Raw genomic sequence first — 22,739 nt, 5'->3', positions numbered from 1 at the left:
ATGGACACCCACCAGCACTCAGCTGACAACAGTCACGGGGGATAAAGCTGGTATGTATGAAAGGGAAGAAGCTGCTGTGTGTACGGACTGGGGGACAAGAAATGATGCACAAGTTCTGGCTTACGGATATACGAGTCGAGTGCATCATTGGACTGGATTTGCTGATGCAGTGGCAAGCCAGCATGCACATAGCAGGGACGAGTATCAAGATTGGCACAGAGACTTTCATGCTGCAGTCTGGTGCGGGCAAGAAGCATGGACGTAAAAACTGGCGAACTGACTACCAAGCTCCGGTTGGTCAGCAGGTTCCGGGTCCGTCTAGTTACATGGAGGGTGGTGACCAGTCATTGCAGCCGCCTCAATCAGCGCCGCCTGCGGGGTCACCCCCCTCGTCCTGTGCTGAGACTGTGGAAACAATACGGGAGTTGTGGCAACAGAGTTCTGATGGACTCAATTTATAGCAGCATCAGCAGTTAAAAGGCCTCTATGATGCATTCGGGGATATTTTTGCTGCTAAGGACCAAGACTGTAAGAAAACGGGGCTTGTACAGCACAACATCGATACCGGCTCAGCCCCGCCTGTTCGTCTGCGGCCCAACCGGTTGGCTCTCGCTAAGCGTCAAACAGCGGAAGATCCAGGAGATGCTTGCAGCTGGCATCACCGAGCCCTCCAGCAGTCCATGTGCGGCTCCGGTGGTGATGGTGAGGAAAAAGGATGGTGGCTGGTGGTTTTGTGTGGATTATCGTCGCCTCAACACGGTCACCCATAAGGATTCCTACCCACTGCCTCAAATTGATGACACCCTCGAATGGATTACAGGTTGCAGTTGGTTCAGCTCCCTTTATCTACGCAGCGGATACTGGCAGGTGGAGCTGGCCCTCGATTCCAGACCAAAGACAGCGTTCATCATTGGGCAAGGACTGTGGCAATTCTGCGTCATGCCGTTTGGACTGTGCAATGCGCCGGCTACTTTTGAGTGGCTAATAGAGACTGTCCTTGCGCATGTGCCTCGTAGTCGGTGCATTGTGTACCTGGACGATCTGTTGGTGCATGCGAATGACTTTGGCGGGGCCCTGAGTAACCTACGAAAGGTCTTCACTGTGATCCGCCGTGCTGAACTGCGGCTGAATCTTGCCAAGTGCCACCTGCTCACCAGACAGACAGAATTCTTGGGTCACGTGATCAGTGCGGAAGGCGTTGCCAACAACCCTGCTAAGGTGACTGCGGTACGGGACTGGCCAACTGGACTGGTTAACGTCGGTGAGCTGCGAAGCTTCCTGGGCCTTGCGTCATACTACCCCCGCTTTATAAAGAACTTTGTCACTATTGCCAGTCCACTCCACCGCCTGACGGACAAGGGCAAACCCTACGACTGGGACAACACCTGTGCAGCTGCCTTCAGCTGACTCAAGGGAAGGCAACACTCACGGGGGCACCAGTGCTGGCATACCCGGATGTACAACTACCATTTATTGTTGACACAGATGCCAGTAATGTGGGTGTTGGAGCTGTCCTGTCTCATGAGAAAGAAGGCAGCGAGTGTGTGGTGGCTTACTTCAGCCCTGCTTTGAGTCGGGCAGAGAAGAACTATTGCGTGACCTCACGTGAACTCTTGGCAGTGGTTCTTGCGATTCGGCACTTCCGCCCCTACATCCATGGCTGCCGCTTCACTTTGCGCACTGACCATGTTTTCCTAACCTGGCTCCTGAGCTTCAAACAGCCAGAGGGACAGGTGGCTCAATGGCTGAAGACCCTACAGGGGTTTGACTTCGAGATCCATCATCGACCAGGGCAACAGCACGGCAATGCTGATGCTCTTTTTCGCCGACCCTGTATGACCATGGAGTGTCGTCACTGTGAGCGGCAGGAGGAGCGAGGCCAGGTGCCACCCACAGTCACGGCGGTCCAGGCTGACAGCAACCAGGATCGGTTGCCGGACTTTTCCCCACCGCAACTGAAACAGCTGCAGGAAGCAGATGAGACTCTGGCACTGGTGAGAGACCGGCTGGACAAAGGACAGCGACCAGAGAGGGCAGAGATGTCCCTACGGGGCCCTGAGGTAAAAGCTTACAATTGCCAGTGAGGCAATTTCGAGCCCCGCAATGGCCTGCTGTACCGGAAGTGGTAGGCGCCTGGTGGAGCTATCCACCTGCAGCTGCTGGTACCTGCTACTCTCCGCTCCAAGGTCCTCCAGCTGGTCCATGGCTCGGTGGGGGCAGGACACTTTGGCAACTCCAAGACACTCCGCCACCTCAGAGGGAGATTCTACTGGCCTGGCTGCCGACAGGACGTGGAGCTGTACGTCCATCCACTGCTGTGATTCTTGTACAGCGCAGTAAGGAATGACCCAGCGTTCTGAAGCTCCACTACAGCAGTATCTGGTGGGGGCTCCCATGGAGCGTGTGGGGGTGGACATTCTGGGGCCTTTTCCTTCACCAACTCTGGTAACTGCTACGTTCTCGTGGCCATGGGTTATTTCACTAATTAGCCGGAGGCATATTCGGTGCCACACCAGAGAGCAACCACGACGGAAGAGAAGCTGGTTGCGGAGATATTCACCCAGTTTGGAGTTGCTGCCGAGTTCCACAGCGACCAAGGGAGGAATTTCGAGTCCCGCATCTTCCAAAAGGTGTGCGCGAGGCTGGGGGTGACGAAGACCTGAACAACGCCGCTCCATCCACAAAGCGATGGCTCGGTGGAGCGATTCAATTGCACCTTGGCACCCAACTGGCTATCCTCACCAGCCAACGTCAGCGGGACTGGGACCTTCACCTGCCATCAGTTTTATGGTCTTACCGCACTGCTGTGCCAGCCAGTGCACACCCACTGCGCTGATATTCAGGCGGAAGATCCGAACGCCTGTGGATTAGTTTTTGGTGCAACACCAGAGCCTGAACTTGGCGGCGGTCCTGAAATGGATTACAATTGCAGACAGAGGGAACGCCTGCAAGTGGTCTACGACTACACTCGTCAAGTACAGCTCAACTCCAGAGTACGACAGAAGAGGGCTTATGACACGAGGTGCCGGGGGAAGGCCTTCTCGGCAGGAGATAAGGTGCGGGTTGTCCAGTCCACAAGAAGGGGGTTTCCTCTAAGCTGAGCAGCCACTGGCAAGGGCCCGGAGAAGTGGTGAGCCAGCTGTCTATGGTGGTCTATCGGGTGCGCATGCCTGGTACCGGACGTTTGGTGGTGCTCCAGCAAGATAGACTTTCACCGTATCGGCCTCTCGTGCCGACGGGTGACGCAGAGGCAGATGGCGATGCCTCAGTGCACGTTCAACCTGTTCCACCTCCAGTTGCGTCTCCTGGGGCTACCGGGAGGCTTGTTCACCAACGTAGGCAGCCGGAACATTTAAGAGACTTTATTTTGGATGATGGGGTTGTTGGGGACGACTGACCCCTCAGGTGGGGGCTATGTAGCAACTTAACTGTTCTGCCCAAATGCATGATGGGAAGTTGGGCAACCATGACTCTCAGTGTTGGCTGCAAATGGTATATTTTCTGCGTTGTGTTCAATAAAGTGCACTGTATCTTGGAGTCGTGCTATGTTTGGGGCACAAGTGCAGCAAGTCTTAAGAAAAAGATCATCTGTCATTTTTCCCCATGTCGCTTGCCAAAATATTTATTTATATGTATTTTTTTTTTTATTCATGTTTTTATATCCCTTAATTAACTAACCACAACCATGTCTCAAAGGACTTCGCAGGCCAACAGTTACCAAAAATAACTATGACTCCAATCAAGTTTTAGGAAAATGGTAGGAAACCTTAGTGTATGGCAAAAACTTACACAACCATAAGAGTATGAACTAAAACTGCCAGATTGAAATGTCAGCTCCAACATTTTAACCTGGAAACCTTTGCCTGTGGAGCAAATGTGCTAACCACAGGCATAACTACGCATGTTTCACAGTTCGATATCTGAATTTTTTGACACTATCCCTCTTTGACACTTTTTTTTTAGTCTGATATCCCAAATGGCTACATGGACCATTCCATTGTCCACAGCGTACTTTAATCAAAATATCCCAGGAGGCTCTCGTCTTTGTGGCATTGCCAAAACTCCTATCATCAGTCCCTTAAGTTCCACTGAGGCCTAATTTCCTTGGATCCCGAAAGGTGTTAGTAATTCAAAATAATGTGATTATTTGCTGCAAGAGACCTTTTAAAATTTAAATGGGTAAATTATACATAGAGTAAAATTTGAACCGAAGTCCCATAAAAGCCTTGATTATTTAAATGACTTATCAAATGTGGTGTCTACTAGCCCTTATTCAATAGTTCTAGACTTGGAAACAGTGTCTGCAAATTTAAGTGGTATTTTTTTTTTTTTCATATTTGATTTTCAACCAGATTTTGGCAAAGCCACATATATAACATCGTTTGAAACCAGTGTGACTGATATCAGAATGCTGACTTAAGTGGCAGAATGACAAACACATTTCCTTATACTAGATGTGCTCTTGCTTGTTTCTCAAGTGGATAAATTGATCTGCCTCCACTTCGTCTGGAACATCATCATAGGGACATCGATGAAAGTGCCATCTGCATTTAACATCACTGGGAAAATTGTTTTTATTTTGATGTTTTCATGCTCTTACAAGGCATTGGAGCAAGCAGCAATGACATTTTCAGTAATATATCAATACTCTATAAATTGCAGTTACAATGTGAAGACTTGAATATCTCAATGATTAAAAAGAAAATGAAAGTGAGTACCTAACGACTCTAATGTTCCCCCGCAACCTCTTTCCATAGTCCCTTTTATACCATACAAAAAACGATGTTGCCAGATACTCTACGGAACATTACTTGATTCATCATCAACTATGTATGCTATGAAATCACAACAGGTTCCCTTGCTGAAATTTTAACTCCTACAAGTGATTGTAGATGTCTCCTTTGAATTTACTTCCTGCACCAAAGCTTCATACTTTAATTAATTTCATTAAGACAAAATTCTCTTTGCTTAAATCAAATCAAAACAATGAGCAAGGACCCAGGAGGTCCTTCTTCATAATTGAATTACATCAAACATATCTGTAAGTGTAAGTTCTAACACTCTTTTCATAATTCTTCATATTTTATCTCTTATTATTATTTTATTTAAAGGGCTGTCTTCAATAGCACACAATTTATTGTGATAAAAATGTATGCTGTTTTACTTCTGGTTAAGGTGACAAGGTGAGTGTGTGTCTGTGTTTGGAGAGGGTGGGCTATGCATGTGTATGCAATGCATTATTCAAATTGTTTTGATTAGACTAATGCCCCTCAGTCCTATTCTGCTTCTAATGTGATTCATATTCTGTAGCAAACCTCTTTGACAATTTACAAAAAAATGACTTAACAATGACGCGCACAACTTGACAGTTCAGGTGTGTTCGACTACGTCGCCTTGTGTGTGGCAGGTCTGATGTACAATTTTTTAAATTTTAAGTTGCTAACTAACTGCTAACGGGTGGTGAGTTTGGCTGTTTGGTGTGTAAATCTTCCAGAGTACAAGATTTCTCCTCTTGCATTAGTGTTCCCAACTCTCACTTTTTCGTCAATGATTTGAAGCCTGGTTCTGTGTGACGTGGTGCAGTCCGTCCGTCCGTCCGTCCGTCCGTCTGTCCGTCCATCCATCCATCTATTTACATTAATTAAATGTACATTTTGTGAAAGCCATATTAATGACTCAAAATTTGGATCACTGCAGGGATTGACACTACACATCTAATGTTCAGTGTTGACCAGTGTTGTTAATCTTACTGAAAAAAAGTAATTAATTATAGTTACAAATTACTTCTCCCAAAAAGTAATTGCGTTAGTAACTCAATTACCTGAATTTAAGAGTAATTAGTTACTTGGCAAAGTAATTGGTGATAATTACTTTTTTTTTTCCCTCAAAAAAAAACAAATAAAAAACAAACAAACAAAAAAAAGGTCACAATGTGAAGTTTAAAGGGCTTTGGGGACAATTGGCCCTAGCCCAATTCTTTACCCTAATTTACCCTTTACCCTGAATCAACTGTTAAAAGTTGTTAAAATTCGTCCCATTATTGCATTAGTTCCCTTCTCTCTACTTTTGACATATGAAAGTTTTAAAACTGTTTCATCATTCAAAGATAGATTCAAGTCAAGATTTTGCCGATTTAGAAGTATTTTAGATAAAAAGTTACTTAGGTTCGCTAGGAAGGTTCTCTACAACAGAGCCGTCCTAAAAAGTCTACTGCTTTAAGATGGCGGCTGTTTACTGACGCATCTAGTGCCGTGTCTGTCATTTTGCATCTAGTTATATCTATATACAGTATATGAATATCTACCATGTCTACCATATCTACCATAACATGCGGGCGTAGTTTGTAGGCTATTTTCTACAACATGTATTATTGGAGCTACCTAGCATCGCGTTTGCTCGGCGTCACAACTTTCTTGCCTCCTCCCCACTCCTGACTGCTCTGTCGTCTCGGTGAGTCCGTCTCCCTCAGACTTTTCGACCAATATAATAACGCATAGTAACGCATGCCTTTCCGTCCTCAGTAACGGTAACGGCGTTGCCAACATGAGAAAAGTAATTAATTAGATTACCCACTACTGAAAAAAATAACGCCATTAGTAACGCCGTTATATTGTAACGCCGTTATTAACAACACTGGTGTTGACCAATGTTTGAAGTGTTTAAAATTTGAATATTCTTTGTTGTTATAGTAAAACCTACTTTGACGACATGTTAGAGATACGACGATTTCCAACAGCGTTGCAATTTCTTTGTTTTCCTGCAAGACGGCAGCATGGCGGATTTTTGTCTGAGAGAAATCAACATGGGTCCAAAGAGGTTTTAAATCATTTATTTCAGCACTTTTGCAACACAACACGGCTACTGTCCGCCGTAGCCGACGCCATCAAAAACAGAACATGAAAAGAGAAAATAAAGACTTCTAACACTTCCGCATCTCTCTCACTCTCTCGTCAGTCATACGGCGAGGTCAGGAACAGCATGCAAAACATAACCGCCACATTAGAACCCGATCCGCTCCATTATTATTATTGTTATATTGTTATTTTTATTCCGATTTGTATTAATAATGCATTTGTTTTGCTATCTTTAATTGCTACTTGTAATTGTACCTGTAGTATTGATAAAGGCTTTAGCGTAGGTCAGGTGTGTCCAAACTATTCCACATAGGGCCACAGTGGGTGCTGGATTTCATTCCAACAAATCAAGATGACACCTTTTCACCAGTCTGGTGTCTTACAAATGTAATCAGTTGGTTGCAGTCTGGTGCTGCTTGTTTTGACAGAATTTTAATTAGAAAACTGTCTGTGCTCGATTGGCAGGAACAAAAACTACGACCCACAGCTGCCTTTGAGGACTGGTTTGGACACACCTGGTGTAGGTTTATGGGCTGTGGAATGAATAAATCAAATTATAATGTATTGTTATGGGAAAATTCCGCTTGATATACGACCATTTCGACTCATACGACCATACAAACCAGGTCCTGGAACTAATTAAAATTCGTATGTGGAGGTATACCACTGTATTTGTAAAGTCCTAATGACAAAAAAGTTTGAGAGTTTTTATTTGCATAATGTGTGTTTGATGTTTAGTTGCTAGTTTTTCAAGTTCATTAATTCATTTTGCATACCGCTTATCCATTAAAATGTATTGTAAGCAAATTTTTTTTCTGTGGCGAGTCAAATTTAGATATATTTTTTGTCACTTTTCAGGAAGTAGTGTTTTCAGAAAGTTCTATTTGATTTGGCACAATCACAATACACCCTTGCGCACTGAAGCCTGTGATTTATTAGTGCAGTGCAGTGTTAACTACCAATTCATGTATCCAACAAGATAATAAGGTGGTGAGTCTACAGGAACAGACAACAAAAGAAACATAGCCAATTATTTCTTTACCAACTCAGAATCTTGATGAGAAAGTCTTGTTTATATATATATTTTCTTACATGAAGGTTGTCAATCTCATTTTGGTTCACGGGCCACAATTGCAAAAATTAGATCTCAAGAGGGCTCGATCAGTATATTTTGGGCCTAATAAGTTATGAATAAAAATAATTCCTTTTTTTCCATAAAAAAATAATACATGTAATATGTACAACAATCATACAAAGAAATGCTGATTTAATGGTGATTATCTCGTAGTGAATCTTTTTTATTTTATTTTATTTTTTCAAATCAACCAAACAAATTTTAAAATTAGTGCAATTTCAACAATTCTATGAATCGTTTTCATTTACATATGTTGTGAACGGCAAGCCGTTGAGGCGGATCCAAATCACAAACCAAGAAACAAAAATAGTGAATGTTTGTATTTAATAAGTACAACAAAGGGAGCACACCAAAATTGTGAGTATACCAATTTACAACTAAGGGAGCACGCCAAAAAACGCGAGTATGAAAAGGTACAACTAAAAGAGCACGCTCTAAGACGCGAATATAGCAGAGTACAAAATTCTAACTACAAGATCCAAAAGAACATAAAAGTAAAAATGATCAAACCAGGACACGACCGTAGAAACGTCGGGAAGCTCGAAGGATGATGCACACACAGCGGTAAGCAAGGCAAGTAACACGCAAACAAGCAATAGTCCGACACTCGCAGACTGTGGCCGGAGTCCTTAAATAATGAGCGCTCCAAATGCGCCACAGGTGTGTTGCAACGGCCCCGCCCATCCAGCTGAATCAGATGCTGGAATGAAAAAAGAACTGAGAAGGCATACAGATATGACAGAACCCCCCCCCCCCAACGGACGCCCCCTGGCGGACCACCTGGTTTCGTGGGATGACGAGAGTGGAAATCCCGCAGCAGCGACGGATCGAGGATCCAGGAGCGGGGGACCCATTGGCGTTCCTCAGGGCCATAACCTTCCCAGTCGACCAGGTACTGCACCCCCCTACCCCTCCTCCTAGAGTCGAGAATGGCACGTACTGTGTACACCGGCCCACCGTCGAACACGCGAGGAGCAGGAGGAGGCACTGGCGGAGGGTTCAGGGGACAGGTGGAGACTGGCTTGAGCAGAGAGACGTGGAAAACTGGGTGAACCTTCATCGAGCTGGGAAGCTTCAGCCTTACAGTCACAGGGTTCACCACAGCATCTACAGCAAAAGGACCCACGAACCGAGGGCCCAGTTTCTTTGAAGTCCCAGCCAGGTGTAAATCCCACGTTGACAGCCAGACCATCTGGCCTGGGCGATAGACTGGAGCGGGCCGTCGGTGGCGATCAGCTATCTGCCGGTTGCGGGCCGCCGTGCGGACTAGTGCAGCCCTTGCGTCCCTCCAGACCCTATGGGCCCTCCGCAGGTGCACCTGGACAGATGGCACGATGACTTCGGCTTCTTGGGAAGGAAACATTGGAGGCTGGTACCCATATGCGGTCATGAAAGGTGACCTCCCAGTAACAGAGGAAACAAGGGTGTTGCGCGCATACTCCACCCATGGGAGGTGCGATGACCAGGAGGCCGGATGCAGTTCACAAACACAACGGAGGGCGGCCTCTAGCTCCTGGTTGACCCGTTCCGTCTGCCCATTGGATTGTGGGTGGTAACCTGAAGATTTGCTTGAGGTGACCCCCAAAGCCTTGCAGAACGCTCCCCAGACCTGTGAGACAAACTGGGGCCCTCTATCAGAGACAAGGTCGCACGGGATGCCATGAGCCCGAAAAACATGTGTCACCAGCAGGTCAGCGGTCTCCAGGGCTGAAGGTAACTTGGGAAGTGCGATGAAATGCGCCATCTTGGAAAACCGGTCCACCACCGTCAAGATGACCGAACAACCCCTGGATCGTGGAAGACCAGTGACGAAATCGAGCACAACATGTGACCAGGGGCGAGTTGGAACAGGCAATGGATGGAGTAAGCCCGCTGGAGCACGATGGACTGGCTTGCCCCGAGCACAGACAGAACAAGCAGAGACATAGTCAGTGACGTCCTTGCGCATGCCTGGCCACCAAAACCGCTGGGAAACGAGGAAGAATGTGCGGGACACACCCGGGTGGCAGGCAAACTTCGAGGAGTGGCCCCACTTCAGCACTCCTGCGCGCTGAGCAACTGGGACGAACAACTTGCCGGCAGGGCAGCCCCCAGGCACCCTAACCCCTCGTAAGGCTTCTTCCACAAGACGCTCTACTTCCCAACGTAGGGCGCCAACGATCAGATTCTCGGGAACAATAGACTCCTCTGAAGACCCCTCCTCCGCTGGCTCATGGAGCCTTGACAGCGCATCGGGCTTCCCGTTCCTTGACCCTGGACGGTAGGTAATCTGGAAGTTGAAACAGGTCAGGAACAATGCCCAGCGGGCCTGGCGAGAGTTGAGGCGCTTGGCTGCACGAAGGTATTCCAAGTTCTTATGGTCTGTGAATATCTGGAACGGTACCTCAGTGCCCTCCAACCAGTGTCTCCATTCCTGCAATGCCTGGACTATAGCGAGCAGCTCCCTGTTGCCGACATCATAATTCGCCTCGGCCGGGCGGAGGCGGCGGGAATAGAATGCACAGGGGTGCAGCCTCTGGTCGACTGCAGACCTCTGGGAAAGGATGGCCCCCACTCCGGAACTCGATGCGTCAACCTCGACCACAAAAGGGAGATCTGAGTCAGCATGAACAAGGACAGGTGAGCTTGTGAACGCTCGTTTAAGGCTTACAAATGCGGCCTCTGCCACAGAGGACCACACAAATGGTCGCTTGTTAGAGGTCAACCTGGTAAGGGGCTCGGCCCTCATACTATAATTGCGGATAAAACGCCTGTAAAAGTTAGCAAACCTGAGGAAACGTTGTAATTGTTTACGTGAGGTGGGGGTGGGCCACTCTGCCACCGCCTGAATTTTCGCTGGATCAGGCCTTAGCTGCCCTTTTTCCACAAAACCGAGAAACTGCATTGACTCACGGTGAAACTCACACTTCTCGGCCTTAACAAACAACAGGTTTTCCAACAGTCTTCGCAGAACTATCCGGACATGTTGGCGATGTTCTTGCAAGCTTCTGGAGAAAATTAAGATGTCATCCAAATAAACAAAACAGAACACATTTAGCATGTCACGCAATACGTCATTGATGAGGCTCTGAAACACTGCGGGTGCATTTGTCACACCGAAAGGCATGACCAAGTATTCAAAATGCCCAAGCGGGGTTTTAAAAGCGGTTTTCCACTCGTCTCCTTCACAAATCCTGACTAAGTGGTAAGCGCTGCGCAAGTCTAATTTGGTGAAAATGGTGGCAGATTTTAGCAGCGCGAAAGCCGAATCCAACAACGGTAACGGGTATTTATTTTTAACAGTAATATCGTTGAGACCCCGGTAGTCGATGCACGGTCTAAGTCCCCCATCTTTTTTGCCAATGAAGAAAAACCCCGCCCCCAAAGGAGAGGACAAAGGGCGAATAAGGCCCGAAGCCAAAGAAGAGGAGATGTATTCCCTCATTGCTTCCCGCTCCGGTCTAGAGACCTTGTATAATCGCGAACTGGGCAACGGTGCATTGGGCAGCAGATCAATGGCACAGTCGTAAGGACGGTGCGGGGGCAGGGTACTAGCCTGCTCTTTACTGAATACACGCTGGAGATCATGATACTCGGCGGGAACATTTTTCAAATTAGCAGGCTCGGTAGCAGTTTTTGCTTGACCGGGAAGTAGACACGCCGAACGTAAACAGTACGCATAACAGAACGTACTCCAAGCAACTATTTGAGTCTTCGCCCAGTCAATATTAGGATTATGCACTTTCAACCAGGAGAGCCCCAGCACGACCGGAGCCGATTTGCACGGCATAACCAAGAAGCTACGGGCCTCAAAATGATTTCCGGACAACTTTAATTTGAGCGGGGGCGTAATAAACTTCACGTCCGCCAGAGGGCTCCCATTGAGGTCTAAAACCCTTTTGGGCCTAGCAAGTCTTATTAAAGGACATTTAAGCGCGTCAACAACACTCTGGTCTATAAAACAGTCGTCTGCCCCCGAATCAATTAGAGCAGTAAACCTAAAGTGAACCCCACCGTGCGACACTTCTCCCGGCAATTGCAGTCTCACAACACCTTGGGAGTCTCTTGGTTCCTTCAACTCGTCCCGAGGCAACTCACTTGAGGGATTGCTGTCCTGTACGAACCTCGTACTAGTACCCCTCGGGCGAGGGGAGCCCCAGGCAACGAAGATTCCAGTCGATGCGAAGGGGCGGCGTCACAAGCGGCGACACGGTGCCCCGGCAAGCCACAATACAGACACAAGCCTGCCATCATCCGTCTTCGTCGCTCCGCCGCAGAAAGATGTCCGCCGCCGAGTTGCATAGGCTCCTTCCCCGTCGGGACCGGCCTCCGTGTCGACATAGAGACCAACGGTGGTTTGATGAAGCCGTCCGGACAGGCCGCTGTCGGGCTGCTCTGTGGCGTTGACCAGCGACGTTCCCGATGCTCCGCAGCTCTCTCTCTCTCACGCTCTTTTAGACGATGACCCAAATTTACGGACAACTCAATCAGCTCCTGCAGATTCGATGAGTCATCCCGGGCCGCCAACTCGTCTTTCACCGGCGAAGACAGCCCGCGCCGAAAGATTCCACACAGCGCTGCTTCCTCAAAACCGCACTCCGCGGCCAAAATGCGAAACTGAATAGAGTAATCCGCTACGGTCAGATCGCCTTGGGAAAAATCCAGCAGGCGGCTGGCTGCCTCCTTGCCTTTAACCGGATGATCGAAAACTCTCACGAGCTCAGTCTTAAAAGTTTCAAATGAATGACGGATCGCGGGTCTTGAGTTGCTTACCGCCATGGCCCATGTTGCAGCTTTACCGGCGAGGAGGCTCATTGCATACGCTACACGGGATCTATCACTCGCAAACGTTTGAGGTTGTTGGTCAAACACAAGGGAGCACTGGTGCAAAAATAGTTGGCAAGCACCTGCCTCTCCCTCATAACGATGGGGGTGTGGCAACAACGGCTCCCGAAAAGTCGCCGGCGAGCCCACTGGAGACGGGGTGGATAGATCGGGCGCCGCGGCAGCGTCAACAGGCTGTACAGGTGACGTCATATTCTCAATTCTTGTAGTTAGCAAGCCGATCACATTCACTAATGCACGCAATGACTGATCATGCCTGCTGATCATATGCCCGTGTTCCGCGAGCACATGTCGAATACTTTCCGAGTCTGTGGGATCCATGTGGTCGGATTATTCTGTTGTGAACGGCAAGCCGTTGAGGCGGATCCAAATCACAGACCAAGAAACAAAAATAGTGAATGTTTGTATTTAATAAGTACAACAAAGGGAGCACGCCAAAATTGCGAGTATACCAATTTACAACTAAGGGAGCACGCCAAAAAACGCGAGTATGAAAAGGTACAACTAAAAGAGCACGCTCTAAGACGCGAATATAGCAGAGTACAAAATTCTAACTACAAGATCCAAAAGAACACAAAAGTAAAAATGATCAAACCAGGACACGACCGTAGAAACGTCGGGAAGCTCAAAGGATGATGCACACACAGCGGTAAGCAAGGCAAGTAACACGCAAACAAGCAATAGTCCGACACTCGCAGACTGTGGCCGGAGTCCTTAAATAATGAGCGCTCCAAATGCGCCACAGGTGTGTTGCAACGGCCCCGCCCATCCAGCTGAATCAGATGCTGGAATGAAAAAAGAACTGAGAAGGCATCCAGATATGACAACATATGTGCATTATGTACAGGCATTGCTTCTGCGTGAGCACACTCACTTCGTCTACGCTCGGCGTGTCAGTGTCAAAATAAAAGCTTGTAAGTTTGTATGTATTGTATTAATAAACTAAAACGTGCCTGTCAAGCAGAACAATGCGCAAACCAAATTGACCAGATTAACATATGTGCATTGTCCTATGCTTTCTTACTCCATGAAAATTTTGGGGCAGGTTCAGTTCACTTTCTCTTGATTCTGGGTCATTTCCTGTAAGCATAAATGGAAGAACAGTTGCCATTCCGTAGGAGCCTGAGATCCAATGTTAATGGAATCCGAGATGCCTCCATGTCGGGTGCTCTCTCTCTCTCTCTTACGTGCACAGTGTTAAGGTGATTCTGTCCCCCGTTTGAACTTGTATTGTAAAATCTTCCCAGAATTATGTTCTTTGTGACTTATTTCCACCTCTGACACAGTTTCAATTTCATATTTCGACTCATCGCACGATAAAGTTAACAAGTCTTGACGGCTGTTTTCCATTGAGTCATATGCCCTCTGCCGGAATCCTTGCCTTTGGTTACGTCATCGGGTTCAACTATGCAGAAGCAAACTGTTAAAAAATATATATTTTCATAACACAATTTCAATAGTTATGAACCTGTATGAAGCTTGATAAACTCTTTGACAAGATTCAATCATTTCACGAGTGTGGAAAAAACTTGCGATGGTGGGAATTCAAATGAAATGAAGCAAAAGTAAAAGAAAAGTCATTAAAAGAGAGGATCACTTTTCTTTTTTGGAGGTATCCCGAAAAGAGGCAGATAATGTCACTTTCAGAAAAGGATGCACATTTTCTCTTTGAAGCTTCACATAGGAATAGAAAAAAAAAAAAAAAAAAAAAAACACAAAAAGTCTTTCTCCAATTTTCAAAACGGTCAACAATAAAATATAAATACAACATAGGTTAAATAACACTTGCTATTTTTCATAAAGATATATAAAGTATTTTTTAAATGTCACCAAGTGATAAGTCATATTTGGCATACTCTTATTTAATAGTTTTGAAATATAAAAAAGATCTTTAAAGTTCAAATATATACAGTATATCAATGCATGCATGTTTTAATTTTTTTTACTAGTATATTGCAACATTTTAAAATATGTTTTGTTTTGTATAATGTCTCATTTCCAAATTTTGCTGACATTGATTTGATTTAGATCAAACTGTTCTGTTGTATTTCTGTTTCCATGTGACAATCGTATCTTCATATCTCTTCAAACACTTTATGCCTCAACATATATTCAATCATATATTACTTTTTGATGAATTGATGCAAATTTCCCAAAATGGAGTACAGACATACACCAGCCAAAAACAAAATCATGTCACTCACAAGTAAAATTTCCGATGAGAACCAATGGAAAAGTGGTAATAAAACATGTTTATGGCTTCGTCCATAAATGTCAGAGGTGCAGACTACACTCTTAAAACATTAACATGTTATCATCCACTTGTAACGCCCAGGTCAATCACACTTCTGAGATATAAATGTTTCAAGTTACAATAGTTGTAAATTAGTCTCATATTATTGTGTAAACGGAAATCAACCCCATCCTCTTAAATGAATACATTGTATCCAAAAAAAAAAAAAAAAAAAAAATCGGTGAAACTTAAAGTAATATATTTTTATAACTATTGCACCGATTTGAATTGACTGAAATTCAGTTCTGAATCTAAAATACAAGTGCATTTTTTGGGGGTGAATTTAACTCATTCGGTGCCAGTTGTGTGAGTGGGGATGTGTGGGACTGTGTATAAGGAAGTCTGATAGGGTGCACTTCTAACTAGAGGAAAATCCTACTGCCATTGGGCTTAATGTCACTCCTGCATTTGGAGACCTGCATGTATACGTGTGTGTGTCGGAGGAGTTAATGGGGGGCGTAGGGGTAAGTCAATGATTTTGAAAAACGAGATTGTTTTTTTCAGCATGTTTAGCACATTTCCAATCCCTTCGACACGAGCATGAATTTCATAAAAAAAGTGCTAGTATGCTGATACATTGTCAGGGAAATGACTTGTAGATGAACAGTTCACAGGAAGCATCATTACAATGGGGCAAATAAGTATTTAGTCAACCACCAATTGTGCAAGTTCTCCTACTTGAAAAGATTAGAGAGGCCTGTAATTGTCAACATGGGTAAACCTCAACCATGAGAGACAGAATGTGGCAAAAAAACAAAAAACAAACTGAAAATCCCATTGTTTGATTTTTAAAGAATTTATTTCCAAATTAGAATGGAAAATAAGCATTTGGTCACCTACAAACAAGCAAGATTTCTGGCTGTCAAAGAGGTCTAACTTCTTCTAACGAGGTCTAACGAGGCTCCACTCGTTACCTGTATTAATGGCACCTGTTTTAACTCATTACCGGAATAAAAGACTCCTGTCCACAAACTCAGTCAGTCACACTCCAAACTCCACTATGGCCAAGACCAAAGAGCTGTCGAAGGACACCAGAGACAAAATTGTAGACCTGCACCAGGCTGGGAAGACTGAATCTGCAAGGTAAAACGCTTGGTGTAAAAAAAATCAACTGTGGGAGCAATTGTTAGGAAATGGAAGACATACAGGACCACTGATAATCTCCCTCGATCTGGGGCTCAATGCAAGATCTCACCCCGTGGCGTCAAATTGATAACAAGAACGGTGAGCAAAAATCCCAGAACCCCACGGGGGGACCTAGTGAATGACCTACAGAGAGCTGGGACCACAGTAACAAAGGCTACTATCAGTAACACAATGCGCTGCCAGGGACTCAAATCCTGCACTGCCAGACGTGTCCCCCCGCTGAAGCAAATACACGTCCAGGCCCGTCTGCGGTTTGCTAGAGAGCATTTGGATGATCCAGAGGAGGACTGGGAGAATGGTCAGATGAAACCAAAATAGAACTTTTTGCTAGAAACACAGGTTGTCGTGTTTGGAGGAGAAAGAATACTGAATTGCATCCGAAGGACACCATACCCACTGTGAAGCATGGGGGTGGAAACATCATGTATTGGGGCTGTTTTTCTGCAAAGGGAACAGGACGACTGATCTGTGTAAAGGAAATAATGAATGGGGCCATGTATCGGGAGATTTTGAGTGAAAATCTCCTTCCATCAGTAAGGGCATTGAAGATGAGACGTGGCTGGGTCTTTCAGCATGACAATGATCCCAAACACACAGCCAGGGCAACAAAGGAGTGGCTTCGTAAGAAGCATTTCAAGGTCTTGGAGTGGCGTAGCCAGTCTCCAGATCTCAACCCCGTGGAAAATGTGTGGAGGGAGTGGAAAGTCCATGTTGCCCAACGACAGCCCCAAAACATCACTGCTCTAGAGGAGATCTGCGTGGAGGAATGGGCCAAAATACCAGCAATAGTGTGTGAAAAGCTTGTGAGGAGTAACAGAAAACGTTTGGCCTCCGTTATTGCCAACAAAGGGTACATAACAAAGTATTGAGATGAACTTTTGGAATTGATCAAATACTTATTTTCGACCATGATTTGCAATTAAAAAAAAAAAAAAAAAAATCAAACAATATGATTTTCTGTTTTTTTTCCACATTCTGTCCCTCATGGTTGAGGTTTGCACATGTTGACAATTACAGGGCTCTCTAATATTTTCAAGTGGGAGAACTTGCACAATTAGTGGTTGACTAAATACTTATTTGCCCCACTGTATGTATATGTCTGATACAATTTAACCGTGATCCATGGTTTTAACTCTTAAACCTAAGGTATATGCCAGATTTAAATACTGTGAGTAGAGCTTCCTGTGGGGATTTATAAATTCAAGATCAGTGATAGATCATTCTGATGAGGGCCACAATTGTTTTTTACTATATAAACAACAACAATGCTGACTATATACGAAACCCTAACCCCCAAAAACTATTATTATTAAGAGGGCTGTAACGATGCAAAAATGTACAATTTGATTCATATCATGATTATTGACCCATGATTGTATGTACAAATGATTTTAAATTGTGAAAATGCTTTTATTTACATTCTATTTTATAATATAATTACATTTAATTTAAACATTTCATTTAAACTTCAGCACCAAAATTGCATAATTGCAACAAGCAATATTGCTAAATGTAACATCATTTCTGCAAATATGATGCTTTGGTTAGTTAGTTTTTAGGCGTTTCAAATTTGAGTTCGTTAGTTTGAAACTTGCCCTCAGCGGAGGTGTTGAGGAAGTAGTGGCTGTAGTACGAGAGACAATTTTAGTGATCAAAAACATATCATGCTGACAGTGGGTGTAGTTTGTAGGCTATCGGTTGCAGTCAGGTATTAGTGGAGCCACATAGCATCACGTTTGTAACGGAATCACAACTCCCTTCCCTCTAGCCTGGTACACTAGACTCACCGCTGTTCCAGCAATTGAGTCTGGTGACCGTTGAGCGGATCGAATTTCCAGGGCGGAGCAAGCCACAGCAAATAGACAGCGGAGTGGACCAGTCAGCGACGGGCAGATGTGACGTTGGTAAAGCGACAAGAAACTAGTGCGAGCGGAGAACGGAGAAGTTTATTCAACATGGCTAGCGCGAGACGGACTGTTGTCAATGACTTGTGTCGAGGTGTTTTTGGTAATTTAAAACTGATTTTACCTCGGATTTGAACATATTCTTGACTGTCCCGTTCCCCATCTGTGTTGTTGCGGAGACGACTTCCGGCACGCAAGGGTGACGTTGCTCGGTAAGAAGACGTCATGCAACTAATTGAATCTGATTGGACAGATTATTTAGTTTGGCTCAAGAAGCCATTAAGGAGCTGGGTCCCAGACTATTCTCACAGTGTTTGAAAAATACAGGGACAACAGTCTGGCCGTGCCAGGCAACCTTCCCTCCTCCCCACTCCCGCTCTGCTCTCTCGTCTCTTTAAGTCCATGTCTCTGACTTTTCTCGCGTCATTCAATCAATGCATAGTAATGCACGCCTTTACATCTTCAGTAACGGTAACAGCGTTGCCAAGATGAAAAAAGTAATAAATTAGATTACTGTCTACTGAAAAAAATAACGTCGTTATTAACACCGTTATACTCTAATGCTGTTATTAACAACACTGGCCGTTTTAATGCATAACTACTTTTCTAAATAGTTTAAACTTTTATAATTCAAAATTTGAACTGCTTATCCTCACAGGGACCGCCAGGGTGCTGGAGCAAATCCCATCGAACTACAAGCAGAAGGCAAGGTAGACCCTGGACTGTTTGCCTGCCAATCGCAGTAAGCTAATATAAATATGGTTTAAATTGTAGACCGCTACAACATGGGACTTTGGTTAATACACAGAAAACGCTTTCAGTAAATATTGTTAAGACTTTGGCATGCTGTTATTGTAAAATCGAAAGTGACGCGTTCTGAACGTCACGGACTATCTGTTGACCAGTCAAATGGCACTGACAGCAGCACTCACAGATGCCGCAGAAGAGACACTTTCGAATTCTGTATGGAGAAAAACACCTGTGACCTTTTTGTGACCCGCACTGGTTCCATCATTATTAAATACACATATATATAACAAAGTATATATAACAAAGTGCCTTTGGGCTATGTGTAAAAGAACAGCTGTGTAGCTATGTAATCATTATGTATAAAAGTACAGCTGTGTAGCTATGTATAAAAAGTACAACTATGTACTAAAGTACAGTGAGTTCCTTCCTTTGAGAATACAACTGCCTTCGACAATAAAGAGCCTAACCATGATTGGACAGGCAGGGTGTCTCCTGAGATCAGGGGTTGGCCCCTCTGTTCTCATGTGACATATGCCTATAAAGAGCCTAATCCCGCGATTTCACGCGTAGTCGCTCGGCTGGAGTTCCTTGATCGCTCAAACCAGGAACGTTGTGTGGCCCTCCGTTCATTGTCGACAGGTAAGTGCTTGATTTCAATATCCTAGAGGAACTCATTGCGCTTTGGTGCGGGGATATTTTAGCTTCGACAACTAATTATCTAGCGCCATTGTTATGTGTGTTAATGTGTTTTTAACTGCTTCGTAAGGGTTTTTGACAATTCAGACCTAGCGTTGTAGTTATAGTTATGCTTGATTTTGTCTTTGCTTGCTTTTGTGGGATTGTAATCAATTAAACTTCTTCATTTATTCATTTATTTGCAATTTCTAATCAATAAACATTGTCTATTATGCAAAAGTGTGCCTGTTGCTTACTCACTGCGAACCTGCTACGAAATTTCTTTCATCTTCCATAAAAGTGTGATCCGGAAATTTCGTAAAAAATTTCGTAAAACAAATTCATATGGAATAGCGATTGATTTAGACTATTTTCATAACGATCACCCCCTTTATGTTAAATGATTTGAAATAATTCCACCTTTGTTGCTTTTTATTGGCGTTTTCACTGCTTAAAGCAGAGTAGTGCGCGGCTGTGCAATGACAGTCTTTAAACATACTTTCAAAGTAAATTGCCATTATCTTCCTGCATTAGGGTAACACTAAACTTTTTTTTAAAACTCGCAGGTCATTGTTGACATTTCAGCCTGTCTTGTTTCGAGTTATTAGCAAATGTGAATATTTGGTTTTAACTCGGCTTCAAGATGAGTCACAATATTACCGGCTCACACCACAAGTCAGTATCGTGACAGTTTCACCATTTTGATATTTGCATCATCATAAATGCCATTAGGAATATCTTTCATATTTTAATATTATTTCTATTTCATTATCATTTATCATTACAGGAAGTCCCTGGGTGACAAACGAGTTCCAATCCTACGTAGGCGACGTAACCTGAATTTTCCGCGTAAATAGGAATTAACCATTCAAGTACCCCTAAATACCCTGTAAATCTCAACATAATTATCCAAAGAAATATATTATATGTCATATTAATAAGATAAAGTAAAAAATATGATATAGTACATATAGTATCATGAAATACCAGATATGCATAGCAATTAGAGAGCAACCATTTATATTAATTAGGCCTAATAAATAACAAAATTAAATGACAAATAATATACTGTACTTACCACCAATGCTAAGATGTGGCGGACGAGACACTGTCATACGACAAAAAAAAAAAAAAAAAAAGACTGGAGACGCACAAGACACCGGCATCTAAGGTCGAAATCACGTAAATCAGGTGCTTTGTAACCCGGGAACTACCTGTAATATCGTTAGCGATTACGTTTGTCAGCTGTCAATAAATTAATTATGCACAGCAAATATATATAGTGGGCAATAATAATCTCTTTAGATATTGTACAGTAGTTTTGGGGTATGTGTTGTAAATGGTGCATGATATTGTATTGGTTTGGTGACTCAAAACATTTTAATACCTGGCAAAATTTACATTGTGTTCAAATTAAAGTGCCTGTGACACCATAAAAAAATCTTTAATAGCATTATTATGTGAATTAAAATAATATCTTAAGACGATTAGACTATATACAACCATTTGGAAAAGCGCAGATGACGAGAAATGAGCCTTTCAATCTGCCATCTAGCGACTCCTGTCATTAAAGCACTCTGGCGCCGCCATCTGGTTGATGACGTCGAGAGATTTCAGCTGATTTAGAATTCAGCCCAATGGAGGAGGACGAATCGGAACGAGGAAAATGCGACAGAGAGCAGCAAAATGTAAACATTGTTTAATCTCTCTTCTCCAATATTTTTTACAGGATATTCTTTCTAAAAATACATTTATTCAGTACGACAGGGCTTATTACTGCATAATGGTCAAAATAGCCGACTTCTTAAACCTCCCAAATGGTATTTAATGCCACCGGCGTTAGCCCGGCTTTTGTCATTTCCCTGCCTGGGTTTCGAGGTCGGAGGAAAGAGCGTAACCAAACAGGAGGCGTGAGAGCTAAGCGACATGCTAACCCGAGCCGAGCAGCTCTTCCAAGTCTCTTCCTCGCCTTTTGAAAAGAAAAATCACACAAAACTACCTTGACTCATGTCGCACACAGCGGTAGGGGTGATTGTCTTCACCGATCGGCCAGCCCCGGCTATTCAAAAAATTTAATAAACATATTGATTGATTCCATACATATCCATTATAATATATAATATATATCCAATATAATACATTTTATTCAGGAGCATAAAATACCACGTGTAATATGAAAAAAACATGCTTTTTTTGTGTCACAGGCACTTTAAACCTGTCCCCAATCTGGACTGAAAACTGCGGTTCTTTGGCGGGTGGATGTAGCAATGCGTTTTTATGTACATGTTGGGGATGTAAGCACAAGACAAAGAATGTAACAAAGTTAAGGAATATGTGAAAAAAATAAAAGCCTAAAACTTTGGTTGTTGACTTGGCAGTGGGTCTTTGCAATTTTTCAACAGTGAGGAAAACAATGCTGTTGGGTTAGCAGCATTATATACCACAGTAGCACCTCTTATGATAGTCACATGCATGAATAAACAAACTAACGGCGATATTACATTTGAATCTAAACTTCATTATTGTTTCAACAAAAGCTTTTGACCAAACACACTCAATAGTCTTAAGGGCATATATGGTCCAAAGGTCTGTGTTTTGTTTGCTTGCATCGTGTTGTAGGTGTGGCACTCCTCCAGAAATCTTCTGCCCCTTACTCATTGCTGATTCCCCTCACCAACACAGTCTGCATGCCAGACATCAATCAACTCACCAGCCCAGCAGTTCAACAACCTGAGTACATATTTTGCTCTGTCCATCTAATGCTCTCTCAACCTCTTCTTATACTGCAGTATGCAATCTATTTTTCCATTTTGTTCTGTGATGTCCCTTCCTTCACCTGTTTGTTTATTCGAGTGTTTACAATCAAGTCTGTTTACCTTCAGCCTTGGTTTTTTTACCAGTATACATATTCTATTGCATGGTAAACAGTGTTGGGCACGTTACTTTAAAAAAAGTAATTAGTTACATTACTCACTACTTCTTTCAAAAAGTAACCGAGTTAGTAACTGAATTCCTCTATAGTAAAAGTAACAAGCTACCAGGGAAAGTAACTATTTCCGCTACTTTAAAAAGAACTTGTTGTATGTCAAAGAATTTGAAATTTTCTGAGCAGTATTCGTGTCAGTGGAATAGAGAAGAACAGACAGGTAGTTAACTTG

The sequence above is a fragment of the Corythoichthys intestinalis genome, chromosome 1 (assembly GCF_030265065.1).
Source record: "Corythoichthys intestinalis isolate RoL2023-P3 chromosome 1, ASM3026506v1, whole genome shotgun sequence".
NCBI lineage: Eukaryota > Metazoa > Chordata > Actinopteri > Syngnathiformes > Syngnathidae > Corythoichthys > Corythoichthys intestinalis.
This window is presented reverse-complemented; position numbering follows the sequence as displayed.